General features: G+C 44.9%; 1 protein-coding gene across 4 annotated transcripts in view; it reads right to left on the reverse strand.

Annotated features, from left to right (window-relative positions):
- Positions 1-15,679, reverse strand: part of COL8A2 (collagen type VIII alpha 2 chain) — a 156,069-nt gene that overhangs the window by 18,017 nt on the left and 122,373 nt on the right. Inside the window, exon 1 of one of the 4 annotated variants that reach the window (XM_079987731.1) lies at positions 628-800. The exons of the other annotated variants lie outside the window; for them this stretch is intronic. The gene's annotated coding sequence lies outside the window, so the exon portion shown is untranslated. Of the gene's footprint in view, positions 1-627; positions 801-15,679 lie in introns of those variants that run through there. 4 annotated transcript variants of the gene reach the window in all.

Consider the following 15,679-nt stretch of genomic DNA (forward strand, 5'->3'; position numbering starts at 1 on the left):
CACAATTCCCTCACTTGGAGTATCGCCAGAGCTAGTAACTCTCCGCTGTGGTGCTTCTTAAAACGTCAACAGGAGTTTGTTTGGTCAAGTACTTATGAGTAACCTTGACTGCTTATGATGCTCAGTAATGCCAGACGCTTGCTAAAGTGCCCACTTGTGTAAAATTAAAGGGCCTTCTATAAATACTGCCTTCTACTCTTGCGACATTTTCCGAGGCACAGGCTTCAAATGAGGCCTGTATGAAGCAAAGGACAGTTTATTTTCTGACAGGTTTAATGACACAGAACACCAAAAGTGCTGTGGACTAATTGAACCACAATCGCCATTAATAAAAATTAAAGACCTCGGCCTTTTCCTGCCTCCGAAGGAATGAAGAGAGCTACTCCTCGCCTGGATTTGATTGGAATTTCCTGAGCTGAAACGGGAGCGGGGGGGAGGGAAAAAAAATACACCATGAAGAAAGAGGAAGAAGAGTTTTAACAGCGGGTAGCGATGGAGATTGGTTCCCACATGGAAGTGATTTGAATGCTATGTGGGCTTGGCGGGAACCTGAAAGATCTTTAGTAGCAATGTCATTCCTCGTCTAACCCAAATGATGTATATTAAGTCTCCTTTTATTACTTTTACCTTTGAGAAGAGGGCTCCTGCCCTCACGCGGCCAAAAGGTGGCTAGGGCTGCAGCTGACGTTCCAATGATCTGAGGGAAAGAGTTTGTGTTGGCTGCTTCCTTCCATGTCTCCCAAGGTTTCTGCACAAACTGCCCCCTTGTCACCAGCAGAGGAAATGGCTCCTCGCTCAGAGAGGAAGCTGGTGGAGGGCAAGAATTAATGCAAGCTACATGGGACCCCAGGAGGAATAAGACCTATCACCTTTCCTTTAAAGGAAAAAAACAAACCCCAGCAACTTTTGAGGCTCCACGTGAGACTAATTTTTCAGTGAAATCGGTGTACAGTGGTGTCCAAACTTTTTTCAAAGAGGGCCAGATTTGATGAAGTGAAGGGCTGTGAGGGCCGACCAATGGGCCAACCATTGGTTGTTGACCCTTTTTTAGGGTTGAAGTTGTTGGGGGGTTTTTTGGGATTTTACCCCAGGAAACAGACTGCCACAGGGGCCGGATCAAACCGACTGGTGGGCCAGATTAAGCCCCCGAAATTGACTTTGGACTTGCCTGGTGTAGACCTAGAACAGCCTTTGACAACCTGGAGCCCTCCAGCTCTTTTGGACGACATCTCCTATCAGCCCCGGCCAACACAGAAGGCTGCCCTAGAGCAAGCACATTGTGGAAGGACATGAGTGGGGAAAGAACTGCTAAGCTGATCTTCTAGGGAGAAGAGAGGATACAATGGACTATCCTGGAAAAGAACATTGCTAGGAGGCTAAAACCCTGAACAGGAGCATTCCTAAATTTGGTATTTTTTACAAATCTTCAAGTCTCTGTGTGACTGCCTGATCCCTGACTTGTGAAGACAGCTTTCCTGGGAACTGAATCATAACCACCTACGAAAGCAAGTTGGTAAGGGTGGCTTCCAATCCAAACTTTATTCAATATTCACCTGATCATTAGATTACTATCAAACAGATTCCTCTCTCGTGATGCCTCCTTCTTACTCAGCATAGATGAGATATTGGATATGTACTATAAACAATAAGAAATCCATGGCAACTGAGCATACTCAGCCCTCTTCACTGGGTTGTTTATTGAATCCCCCCCCCAACTGAGTTTTTTTGGGAGGTACTTCTGCTGCACACTTAGCTACTTGCATTTTTGGGGAGTGGGAACGGAGAAGATGATGGAGAAATGCTGCTATTAAATGCAACCCAAAGTACGATGTTCAAAGGGTGAATCTAACAACAAGAAACTATATTTTTCACTGTCCCCCACCTTTAAATCTTGCCCTTACCAAAACAATAAGGACCTTGCTACTGCAGATGACTCTGAGATTTTGTCTGTGTAGCTGTTTCTCTCTCTCCTCTTTCAAGGTTTTCTTCATACCAATCCCTCAAGCCACAGAACAGGCAGAATCCCAAACCAAGTAGGCTTCAAATGAAAGGTAAATATACGCCAAGGCCTTTACTATTCATTATAATTTTCCTTGTTTGTTTGTTTTACCTTTCAACAGTGTGGAGCTGAATGGGATTCAAACAACAAAAGAGCACAGGAAGCTGCCGTAGACTAGCTCAAACTATTCTCCCCTTTGACTGGCAGTGGCTCTTCAGGCTCTCAGGTGGAGATCTTTGCTCATTCGCTGCTATCTGATCTTTTAAACCAGAGGTGCCAAGGATTGAATTTAGGACCTTCTGCATGTGGAAGGCCAGTACAAGCAGCAACTCAACAAAGCTCATTTATCATAACCCAATTGGAAGCCAGTAGCCAAGAACAATGAATACATAGCCATGAGTTTTCTTGTTATGCATATAAGATGGCTTGCTGAAAGCAGATCCATAAGGTTTACCCTAGTCAGGTGCACATAAGGTTTACCCTAGTCAGGTGCACATAAGGTTTACCCTAGTCAGGTGCACATCAACAGCTAGACCCAAGGATTCTGCCTAACAGGGTCTCCATTTACTCATGAGCACTAATAGGCTGGAGATGGACAACAGCATATTCAGTGCTGCATCACTGCTCCTGCCATTTTTATTCTGACCAACGGTCCCCCTGGTTTAATCAACTTGGGCGTGCAGACAATATTCAGCTAGATGGACTAACAATTGCATGTTGATTGCCCTCTTAGAAGACAAAGTCCAGCAACTGGAGGAACGTGTAGCTACGCTCCAAAGAATTAGAGAGCTGGAGCTCTTCTTGGAAGCAACAGAGCACACCGTCTCCACCAAGGAGGAGACAGGGGACTCCCCTGAGAAGGAGGCTAGTTCACCAACACAGGAGCCAGATATATGGAGAAACGTGACTCAAAGAAGTAGGAGGCCCAGGGTTCGCTCTGATTGTTTAGAAATACACAATCGCTTTGAGGTCCTCTCCCCTAGCATGGAAGACGAAGAGCAGACTCCATTTGAGGATCTCTCCCTCATTACAGTCGATCAGGTATATGAAGACGAGCAGCAAAGTCAGTCCTCAGGGAATGTGCAGGCGACCTTGGAATGGACAGCTCACGGAAGAACCCCGACCAAACCTAAGAGGGGGCGTGTAGTGGTGATAGGGGATTCCCTACTGAGGGGAACAGAAGCAGTGATCTGTGGGCCTGACAAGATGTCTCGGGAAGTGTGCTGTCTCCCCGGGGCTAAGATCCAAGATGTAACTGAACGACTGCAAGGAATCATAAAACCCACTGACAAATACCCCTTCCTCTTGGTTCATGTGGGAACCAATGACACTGCAAGCAATAGCCTCCAGAAGATCAAAAGAGACTATGAGGCTCTGGGCAGGAAACTGAAGCAATTAAATGCACAAATTGTCATCTCATCTGTCCTCCCAGCTGAACGACGTGGCCCAGGGAGAGAGGGAAAAATAGTGAAAGTGAACAGCTGGCTTTGCAAATGGTGTAAACAGGAACGGTTTGGATTCTTAGATCACGGACTGCAGTTTCTTGAAGATGGACTTCTGGCAAGCGATGGGCTGCACCTCACAACGGTTGGGAGGAATGTTTTTGCCAAAAATCTCAGAAACCTCATCAGGAGGGCTTTAAACTGACTAATGTGGGGGAGGGAGACAGTGCTCCTGAAGGTAGGAGTCTATCAATTGATGAAGATGATCATCTAAATGTCATAGACCAAATGGAGCAAACAGCACGCAGACCTAGTGGTGGGAGGAAAAAATCCTTAAATAAGAGACACGGGGGAATGATTAATGGACTTCAATGTCTGTACACTAATGCACAAAGCATGGGAAATAAACAAGATGAGCTTGAGCTCTTGGTACAGCAAACTAAATATGACATAATAGGCATCACTGAAACCTGGTGGGATAAGTCCCACGATTGGAATGTAATAATGGAGGGATATAATCTATTTCAGAGAAACAGACCAGACAAGAAAGGAGGAGGAGTGGCGTTATATGTCAGGGATGTGTATACCTGTGAAGAGATCCAAGATTTAGAACCTCAAAGCCAAAGTGAGAGCGTTTGGGTCAAAATTAAGGGAGAGAAGAATAACAGTGACCTCACTGTGGGAGTTTACTATAGATCCCCAAGCCAAACGGAGGACATAGATGATGCCTTCCTGGAACAGATGGCCAAGCATGCAAAAGGAAGGGAGATAGTAGTAATGGGGGACTTCAATTACCCGGATATTTGTTGGATGTCAAACTCAGCCAAGAGCATAAGGTCAAACAGATTCCTCACTGGCCTTGCAGACATTCCTCACTGGCCTTGGTAGATGAAGGGAACGCAGTGGATGTAGCCTACCTTGATTTCAGCAAGGCATTTGACAAGGTGCCCCATGATATTCTTGTAAAGAAGCTGGTAAAATGCAGTCTTGACTATGCTACCACTCAGTGGATTTGTAACTGGCTGACTGACCGAACCCAAAGGGTGCTCATCAATGGTTCCTCTTCATCCTGGAGAAGAGTGACTAGTGGGGTGCCACAGGGTTCTGTCTTGGGCCCGGTCTTATTCAACATCTTTATCAACGACTTGGATGATGGACTCAAGGGCATCCTGATCAAATTTGCAGATGACACCAAACTGGGAGGGGTGGCTAACACCCCAGAGGACAGGATCACACTTCAAAATGACCTTGATAGATTAGAGAACTGGGCCAAAACAAACAAGATGAATTTTAACAGGGAGAAATGTATAGTATTGCACTTGGGCAAAAAAAATGAGAGGCACAAATACAAGATGGGGGACACCTGGCTTGAGAGCAGTACATGTGAAAAGGATCTAGGAGTCTTGGTTGACCACAAACTTGACATAAGCCAACAGTGTGACGCAGCAGCTAAAAAAGCCAATGCAATTCAGGGCTGCATCAATAGGAGTATAGCATCTAGATCAAGGGAAGTAATAGTGCCACTGTATTCTGCTCTGGTCAGACCTCACCTGGAGTACTGTGTCCAGTTCTGGGCACCACAGTTCAAGAAGGACACTGACAAACTGGAACATGTCCAGAGGAGGGCAACCAAAATGGGCAAAGGCCTGGAAACGATGCCTTATGAGGAACGGTTAAGGGAGCTGGGCATGTTTAGCCTGGAGAAGAGGAGGTTAAGGGGTGATATGATAGCCATGTTCAAATATATAAAAGGATGTCACATAGAGGAGGGAGAAAGGTTGTTTTCTGCTGCTCCAGAGAAGCGGACACGGAGCAATGGTTCCAAACTACAAGAAAGAAGATTCCACCTAAACATTAGGAAGAACTTCCTGACAGTAAGAGCTGTTCAACAGTGGAATTTGCTGCCAAGGAGTGTGGTGGAGTCTCCTTCTTTGGAGGTCTTTAAGCAGAGGCTTGACAACCATATGTCAGGAGTCCTCTGATGGTGTTTCCTGCTTGTCAGGGGATTGGACTCGATGGCCCTTGTGGTCTCTTCCAACTCTATGATTCTATGATTCTATTCTATGATTCTATGAAAACCAAGTCTTATGAGGAACACTTGAGAGAGTTGGGTATGTAAGAGGAGACTGAGAGGAGATAAGGGCTGTCACATAGAAAATGGAGCAAGCTTGTTTTCTCCTGCTCTGGAGCGTAGGACCTGAACTAATAGATTCAAGTTATAAGAAATGAGGTTTCAACTGAACATCAGGAAGAACTTTCTGATGGTAAAAGCTGTTCAACCTTGAGAGGTGGTGGACTCTTCTTCATTGAAGGAGTTTAAGCAGAGGTTGGGTGGCCAACTGCCCTGGATGCTTTAGTTGAGATTCCTGCATTGCAGGGACTTAGACTAGAAGACCCTCAGGACTCCTTCCAACTCTACAATTCTCTGTTTCTGTTATTCTATCCAGCAATGATCTGGACAGGGTCAGAGGCTGCAGAGGCAACAGATGGGCAGGGCAAGTCTGGGACAGGACAGAGAGCTAACTGTGCAGGATAGGGAGACACTGCACCTGAGGTAGCTAGACATTAACTCCCCAAGGAATCTTTCAGACCACCAGGGCCCATAGTGCCAGAGCCTGGACGCTGATGGAACCTTCCCCTGAGACTGAAGAACCAGATGCCTCCCACTGCATATTGCCAGCCAATTAGCCAGCATCAGGAGGGATGCTATGGAATGAAGGAGGAGGGCTAATCTTTATGCCAGACCGCTGGCCATTTAAGGCTCTGAAGTGCTCTCAAGGGGGTGCATCCTAGAAGAGGTACCGTTTTCTTTCTCTCCATAAGACACACTTTTTTCCTCTTAAAATCTAAGGGCAAATGTCTGTGCATCTTATGGAGCGAATGTGTGGTCCCTGGGGCTGGGGGGGGGGGAACCCGGGCTTCCCCTGCAGCCTTCCCGCTGCTCCCCAGGGCTGGTGGAGGGGGAAGCCCGGCTCCCCCCCCCGCCAGCCCCAAAGAGCAGGTCGGGGGAAGCCCGGGTCCCCCCCCCCAGCCCTGGGGAGCAGCAGGGAGCCCTGCTCTTTGGGGCTGGTGGTGGGGGAAAGCCGGTGGGGGAAAGCCGCTGCCCTGGGGAGGCTTCGCACGGCTATCCCTGACTTATGCAGGAGGTGGGGGAAGGGACAGAATTCCCCCCCCCAAAGTAGGTGCACCTTATGGTCAGGTGCGCCTTATGCAGCGAAAAATACGGTAATCTGGAGACAGAGGCATAAAAGGCTTTAGTCTGCTCCTAGTCTTTATTACAACAAGTTGCTCATCTAGAGCTGTCTGTGGTCCAGTAGCCTTGCAACATACCAGAACACATCAGAAGCAAAGACTGCCTTTCCCCAGTCTCTGTAGAGGTACTTTGTTTAGAAATTGCCTAGCATCTTTTCTGTGTCTCCATTAGGCTTCCCCTTTCCCGCTCTCTGAGGTATTTTATATCCTCCCGGTCTCTCCTCCCTTCTTTCTACCTAAGGTACAGCAGCTGGGCTCCTTCTCTGCCATCAGGCAGCTGATGGGGATTCTCCCAGCCTTCTTCTCCCACAGGCAATATCCAAATGTGGTCTCTTCTGCAGTCATTGCCTGGTTGGTGAGTATTGGGGCCTGCCTAAATGGTCAGGTGCCAGCAAAAGGCCAGTGAGGCTTGGCAACCCTTCACAGACTCATTTCAGGCACTCATAACGTCAGAGCCATGAAGTGTATCCCAGCTATGCCACTGACTTGATACAGAAAGCAAAATGTCCTCAAGGAGACGAGAGCTCTGCTTAACATGATGGGAAATGCTAAGAAACTTTTAACAACTTCTCTCATGAAACTCTACTCATGAGTTGTACAGGGCCCCAAACCAGCAGAATCTTAATCGGTTGTTTGGACTTGGGTGACCAGACAAACAAAACAAGCCAGCCAAAAGTATAAATATAGACAGCACCTTGAGCCAAAAACGTAAGACTAGGAATACAGTCAACAATGGTGGAACACAGGAATGAACCAGAAATTCAAAACTCAGTATTGTGTCTGTTACCCTGAGTTCCTTTGGGAGGAAGAGTGGGAGGAAAATAAGTTGAATAAATATTATGGAAGTAGTAGCAATTTGGTAACGCACTACTGCAATACAGCAATGCATGCATACACCACTTTGTAGGTGAGTATGTTTATAGATTTATTACATTTTTATCCAGGCAGTGCACACAGTCCTTCCCCCATTTTATCTTTCCAACAATCCTGTGAGGTAGGTAACAGTGAGACTGTGACTAGATTGAGGTTCAGCCACTGTTCTTCTTCATGGCTGAGTGGGGATTTGAGCCCAGGTCTCCTGGGTCTTCATTTTATGATTATTTCACATAGGCTGTCATTTAACTCTATCTAGCAGAGAAGAAAAATACAAAAAGGAGCAGAGCCAGAGAGCCACAAACATTTAGGTCATACCAGGTAAGGGGGGGAAAATCAAACTGCTGATTCAGACTATTCCACATCCCTCCATGATCCCCCTGCTTCAGCTTTCTTTTTATACAGCAGAAAACATATTTTTACAGCTGAGATATCTTAATATGGGCTTCTTCTCTCCTTTTAGACAAATCCCCATAAAACAATGTTTCATAAAAACAAGTGCTCTTCTCCTAAACTCTAAAAGACACAGAAAATAATAAAACCACCAGGGCCCCTTAGAGAAGCAAACTGGCTCAGAATTGCAGTGCAAACGAAGCCCCATATGCCTCTGATACACATAATCCACTTCCAGTACAATGCAGTGTACAATAAAGTATATCGTTGAGCAAGTCATTTTGTCTCAGAGGCCTGGATGGCTGTGCAAACATGGGTGGGGCTCATGCTGTGTCTTGAGTCTGACCAACTGCAATACAGGCAGGTTTCTCATTATCTCATTGCACAGGGTAGTATATATGAATCTTAACGGTAAAGGTGTCTGTGGGTGCTTCAAGGCTGTTGCAATTTTGAGGTGGAATTCAACCCCCATGCTGCCAAATTCAGGTTGAGCAATGAAAGATGATGTGGCACTCTTGTGCATCACACTCATTACCCCCACCACCACTGAAATTGGAGAATGAAAGGAAAATGGATGGAAAGCGTGGGGTAGCACTTACTTGACCCAATGTCAAATAACTTCCCTGCAAACAAAGCAGAATGAATGGACAACGTACTTTAACCACCCCACAGGACAAATGCTCAGTAAACAAGTTGTCTGGATGTGAACTGTACCACAGTGTAGTTTGTAGAACTGGTGGAGAATGAAAACATTTTATCAGTATGATTAACTGCAAATGTTTTCAAATAAATATATTGTTTTTAATGCAAGTAAGCATATGGATGTTCAAGTGCTAACTTAGAAGGATTTCCCCTCTTCTTTCACACCTGAAAGAATGCTTCTTCCAAGATGATGCCTGCGGTGAAACATGTAGAATCTAAAAACAAAGAAATCACGCATTTTTGCTGCAAAACTATTATCACTTTTATTTAAAAGTTACTAGTTAATCTACTAAAATCCAAACAATGAATTAACTAAGGCTGCAACCCTAAGGAGTGGGGCTAAATCCGATGGTGGTTCAACCACCATATCCAGTACCTTGGAAACAATAGGAAGAAAATGGGAGAGGGGGATTTTGATATACTCCTGAGCATGTTCCAACTTCTTCCTGGTTTGGGGGTGAATCGGGTGTGTCCTTTGGATCCTCCAAACTGCCCCCCACTTAAAAAGCTCCTTCTTTGGTCCTACTGATGCTAGCGCTCTGGCACTGGATGGGCCAGGGTGTTGGAAGGTTTGGCATCACTTTTGTGATGCTTCACCTTTCTTTCTAGCTGTATCTAGTTTTTAATTTTTGTTATTTAGTTTGCAGATTGTTATGCGAATTTCCCCCCCTTGAAAAGCAGTCTATATCTAAGTTGTTAAATACAGTTCACTAACTATGATGCATTAAGTCCTGGGACCAGATACGTTCTTTACATGCTGGTTTCCGTTCGCCAGGGTTACCATGCCTCCACTAGGCAGGCTGCTTCCTTTGTGGGCTATGCCTTTCCATCTGTGAAGACGAAGGAAGCTGTGCCAGCAAAATGCACCAAAGCAAATGTATCCTGGCCACTCATCAGTTGGGAATCTGGCATAACACTCCGTCTCCAGGACATCGACACTCAGCTCCGTAGAAGTTTATAAAAAGATGGGATGGGGAAGACAAGCTCTTTGGGGGCTGGCCTTGAACCCTGGCAACCTCCCATCACATCCCAGACTAAAATAAATCAGCTCAAATTGGGCGTGAAAAAGAAATCAATCGCTTGCCTAGGCCAAAACTTCCTCTGCAGACAGGGCCATGAGTGTGGGCTTTAAACCATGAACGGGAGTCAGGGGGGAGAGAGGAGAGAATCCGCGCTGTAAACCTGGCACAAGATGCACTCACCATATAGACCATCTTTAATAACTGTGCTAAAGCGAAAAGGACTGCATCTGCCAACAGTGAAACTAAAATTGTGCATGACCAACAAACGACAGATTTCTAGAGTGCAAAGTACTAGAAAACTGCACTGAAACTATGCTTGATGCTCATTACAGTCTCACACACACAAAACAGAAAAATATTTTTAACCTAGGGCATTTGCCCAGGTTCCAGTCTCCAATGTGGGATGGCATGCTGCGGAAGGCGGGGCAGGCCTTAAACCTTTCATTTCTGCTAGTCTTCTACCCTGAAATTGCCCTCCCCTCACAACTGCTTTTAGTCTCATGGGGTTGGGGGCAGAACCAAGTGCCCATATTGGAGGGTGACTAGCATCACCTGTAATTTCTGCCTCATTTCTTAGCTAATGTCGTCTCTTTGCTTGTCACACACATGCACACACAAACTTACAAGCTTATGTACAATCAGATTTTATTTCTTGATTAAATAGAGAAGCTTTATGAAAAGCTCTGAATACCAGTTGCTGGTAATTGCAGGTGGGCAGAGGTGTTGTTGTGCTTATGTCCAGCTTGCAAGTTTCCCTCAGGCATCTGGTTGGTCACTGTGACAACAGGATAGTGAACTAGATTGGCCATTGGCCTGAAGCTCATCTTATGCTCTACACCAGGGGTCAGCAACCTTTTCCAGCTGTGGGCTGGTCCACTGTCCCTCAGACCATGTGGTGGGCCGGACTATATTTTGGAAAAAAATATGAATGAATTCCTATGCCCCACAAATAACCCAGAGATGCATTTTAAATAAAAGGACACATTCTATTCATGTAAAAACACACTGATTCCCGGAACGTCTGCAGGCTGGATTGAGGAGGCGATTGGGCCACATCTGGCCCACAGGCCTTAGGTTGCCTACCCCTGCTCTACACTCACAAGGACTAGAATCTTGGGTTAGAGTTGCATGAGTAGATGTCATCCTTGCCTCCTGCTCAAAGGTGTGGAAATTTCACACATGGCCTGGTCACACAAGTTACAGAACTGTATTATTAATTATTTACAAAAAGGCTGCACATCATCATGATAGAATCCATTATGTCAAGCCAGCCTTTAAAAATAAGGATCTAAAGCTTAATTTGAACAAAGGGACACTAGGAACTGCCCTGTAATAATAAGGGGAAGAGTGCCTCTTAAAATAGAAGATCCTTCAACAAATCAGGGCTAGCATCTTCTACATCAGAGTTTCCCAAACTTGGGTCTCCAGCTCTTTTTGGACAACAATTCCCATCACCCCAATCACTGGTGCTCCTAGCTAGGGGTGATGGGAGTTGTAGTTCAAAAACAGCTGGAGACCTAAGTTTGGGAAACCCTGTTCTACATTAAGGGGCAAGGCTTCCAGATCAGAGGATACTGATAACACATAGAAAGGAAAACATGAAATGTAGGGATGCCACTTAAAGCTACCCCTGCCCGTACGGGCCAGTCATGTCCGACTCTAGGGTTGTGCGCCCATCTCACTTAAGAGTCCGGGGGCCAGCGCTGTCCGGAGACACTTCCGGGTCACGTGGCCAGCATGACGAAGCTGCTCTGGCGAGCCAGCACCAGTGCAGCACACGGAAACGCCGTTTACCTTCCCGCTATAAAGCAGTACCTATTTATCTACTTGCACTTAGGGGTGCTTTCGAACTGCTAGGTGGGCAGGAGCTGGGACCGAAAGACGGGAGCTCACCCCGCGGCGGGGATTCGAACCGCCGACCATGCTACTGGCAAGTCCTAAGCACTGAGGTTTTACCCACAGCGCCACCCGCGTCCCAGGGATGCCACTTATGCAATGCCAAAAAAAGAGGAAAGGTCTCACCAAAAAATAAGATAAAAGAGGATAGATTTGCACAGAATGTGCACATGCTAATTTGTATTTACAGATTTAACTGTAGAAATAATTACTATAATTTCAATAGAAATACATCTCGCCACACTGCCGAAGACTATGACCAGTGACCTGTGTCCTGTCTGCTGTCCATGTGCTAACAGCTGTTGATGAGCAACTTCAACCACCACTCCAGCTTTCATTCCTTATGGTTTTTTGTTTTCAGTTTGGAGAACTCCTAGCCATCTCCAAATCAGATGTTTCATGGTTATATTTCCAAATCGGACAACTTTGCTGTTTGCAAGGTGAAACAAAATCTCCGATAACTCATACAACAAGGCAGTACACTCCCAGTACTAAGAATTTGTCAAGAATGTATAACTTGCTGTTGAAATGGAATACACAAGATGAATTGGTCAAATCGGTAATGATTAAATGGGCACAGGATATTGGTCATAATATTATGTTTGCTGACTGGGAAAAGTTATGGACCACTGGGATGAAATTTACGGCATGTAATGCCTTGAGAGAAAATATTATGAAAATGATGTACAGGTGGTACATGACCCCAGTCAAACTTGCAAAAATCTAGCATTTGCCCGATAATAAATGTTGGAAATGTAAGGAAACGGAAGGAACGTTTTATCATCTTTGGTGGACGTGCCCAAGGATTAAGGTCTTCTGGGAAAAGATCTATAATGAACTGAAAAAGGTACTTAAGTACACCTTTCTTAAGAAACCAGAGGCCTTTCTCCTGGGCATAGTCGGCCAATTGGTGTTAAAGAAAGATAGAACATTTTTTATGTATGCTACAACAGCAGCAAGAATACTCATCGCGAAGTACTGGAAGACACAAGAGTTACCCACCGTGGAAGAATGGCAGATGAAGGTGATTGACTATATGAGTTTGGCAGAGATGACGAGCAGAATCCGAGACCAGGGAAGAGAAACGGCGGAAGAGGATTGGAAAAAATTTAAGGACTATCTAAAGAAATATGCAAAAATTAGTGAATGTTAGGTTGATGCTGGATGAGAAAATAGGGGTTGATAGCGGTAATGGATAAGTAAAAAGAAAATGAATGTTATTAAAATTAAATTGAAATAAGGGGGGGATTTGCTAATAAATTATTGACATGAGAATGCAGAAAGGGAAGGTATGAGGAAGTCGGGAAAGTAAGGTATAAGAAATTAAGATTTGAAATTATATGTGTTTTATGTTTTTATTGTTTTGTATTTGTGTTTTGTTTGTGTTGAAAATTTTGTGGAAACTTTAATAAAAATTAATTTAAAAAAAAAACAAGGCAGTACACAAGGCAAGCAAAGAAACAAATTTACATTTTGCCTGTTGGAAGAGAAATTTAAATTACTTTGGGGTTCTATGTTGTGTATGGAAAGCTGTTGTGTTTTGTTTTTCTTCTGCTGGATTCTAACTGGGTTATGCTTACTAATTAAAATCCCTACTGAAATTGTAAGCCTCCCCTTCTCTCGCTCTCATTCCCTGTTCCACGAGAAAGTATAAAACAAAATTTAAACACAGAAATGCAATAGCTCTCCAGCTGTACAATAATAGAATTAATAAAACAATCTGCTGAAATGTGAACCTGTGAGAGCAAGGAAAGTTGCAGAAATAAAGAGTGAGGAAAATTAACCAAAGGTCAAAGTTCTTGGCTCCCTGGGCAGGTCTCCATCCCCAAGACAATGATCCTGTAACTGGAGATTTAGGAGGGTAGAGGATTCCAGCCAATGTGAATTTACTAGCTTGTAACACAGACCCCCTTGTCCCAAGGAGTTGTAAAAGCAGCATGAAATTGGGCCTTCAAGGGGGAAAAAATACAAAGCAGATCCCCCACGGAAGGGATAAGTAACGGGGAGGCACAAAATGAGTCCCAGGGAGGTAACTCAACTGGGCCATGGGACATGGGCTGCCTAAGTTGTTTCTGATGGTGATATAACAGGCATTTCAACCACACATAATAACAAAAAGTCAATGCTGGAGGAGGAAGTCACAAATTCCGCTAAACCAAGGGAAGATCTGTCCCAGTTTGCTTTTTCAGTGTTGTGCTTGTGTATATATTTCGAGAACATTTTGTCAATTCCATGCGGGAAACTACCAATCACAAAGAAAATGGGGACAGGAGATAAAATGGAGGGGAAAAACATATGGTACGCCCTCATAGCTTGTTTAGAAAACCGAGTACGTGTCAGTAACTTAGGACATCTGATCCATATTGCAGATCATTTTCTGTGTTCATAGGAACACAAGGAAGCTGCCTTCTTCTGAGTTAGACCTTGGTCCATCTAGCTCAGCACTGTCTGTACTGACTGGAAGCCACTCTCTAGAGTTTCAGACCCAGTTCTATATGGGGAGGCTGGGAATTGAACTTGGGACCTTGTGCATAAAAGGCAGATGCTCTGCAACTGAGCTACAGCTCTTCCCCTACTGTTGGCCTACAGTTCTCATCCGCCCCAGTCAGCATGGCCAGAGATGAGAGCTATGGCCCTTCAAGTTACATTGGTCCTCTGCATGTTTGCCTGAGCTGTGTGAACTACACACAGTATATGGTTTACAAGATTGGCTTTATAGTCTTGGCATGAATTACCTTTTCCAGGGCCACCTTTCACATTTTTTGTTTCACCCTATGGCTGTTGTGGCAAAGCAAACATCAGCTGCTATAGAATGGAAGCCCCCTTCCTTTGCTGCTTATGAATTACTAAACAATCAGCTTTGGTTTTTATCCCCATTCAATGTTCAGACACCTTCTTTGAGGAAAAAGAAGTAGCAATTCATACCAAGTAAGCAAACAGCACGATTCACAATGGTTGTTATCTGCATTCTGGTCCATCATTAGAAAGCCTGGCACATCTGGCATATGTAGTAACCTGGGTGTTCACATTCTCATGGGCAAATTAAACACGATACTGTTCAATCATTAAGTCTTCTCCAGTCACATATTTTAAAAGGAGTGTTTGCAACATTAAAAAAGAGTGTGGATAAAGGTAGAAGAACTCTTCCTTCTTAGCGTCATCCCAGACATTTGCCCCTTGGCCTGGCTTTCTCCTTGTATCAGGTTGGGCTGCGAGTTGTGGGAAGAGAGTGTGGGTGTTAGGCCAGGGGCAAATTCAGCTTCCCTCATCCACACACAATTTCTGCTATTAAAAGCACCCACCCAAACCATGCCCAGCTTTATACATGAACAAATGGGACTTGCAACAAAATGTTGCAGCATGAAGTGTTCCTGTTCAGGATGCCAGCCAGCCAGCCAACCAGCCACACCCTTTCCCATGACATTCCATTCCTTTATTTCCTTCCCCAGTTTTTTATCCCCTCTCCAACAGTCAGTCTTCGATGCCTACTGGGTATCCATTGGATGCCTTTCTCCTTAGGATTTCTTCCTCCAAAATATTTTTGGAGTAATGCAAATTTGCTAATGCCACCCTTTTGTGCTTGTATGGGGCAGACTTGGTGATTGCACCAACATGGCTGCCTCCATCATGTCTCTTTGGCCCAGTGAAGGAGGCCTTTTGTGAAATTAACAGCCCTGCAAGTTTTCCCCTGCACATATTGACCCAAAAGGTTCCACCCCAGTTTCACCTCCATCATCATCCTTCATCATGAGACAATACTGCTCAGTTATGCATCAACTGGCTTACTACTATTAATAAACAAGGTAGAGGTTATGCAATTCCTTAAAGACACACCTAGAAAGGAGCTCCAAGCAGAGTGAAAATTGGATTCTGAGACTTGCATGTTCTTGTTTCTCCCTCTCCCTGCAAACTGGGCATTTCGAGAGCTCTAGCCCAGCCTGGTGGTAACAGCAACTCCCTTGAATGCTCTCAACGAACAAGGAAAGTCAAGAAAAATATATCTGCAGTTCACTCTCCCTCCTTTTCTGAGAAACACATACGGGCAGAAGACGAAGGTCCCTTCTCCCTTTTCCTTTTATTGCGGAAAACAGCAAACATAA

Source organism: Podarcis cretensis, assembly GCF_951804945.1.
Source record: "Podarcis cretensis genome assembly, chromosome: 8".
Lineage (NCBI taxonomy): Eukaryota > Metazoa > Chordata > Lepidosauria > Squamata > Lacertidae > Podarcis > Podarcis cretensis.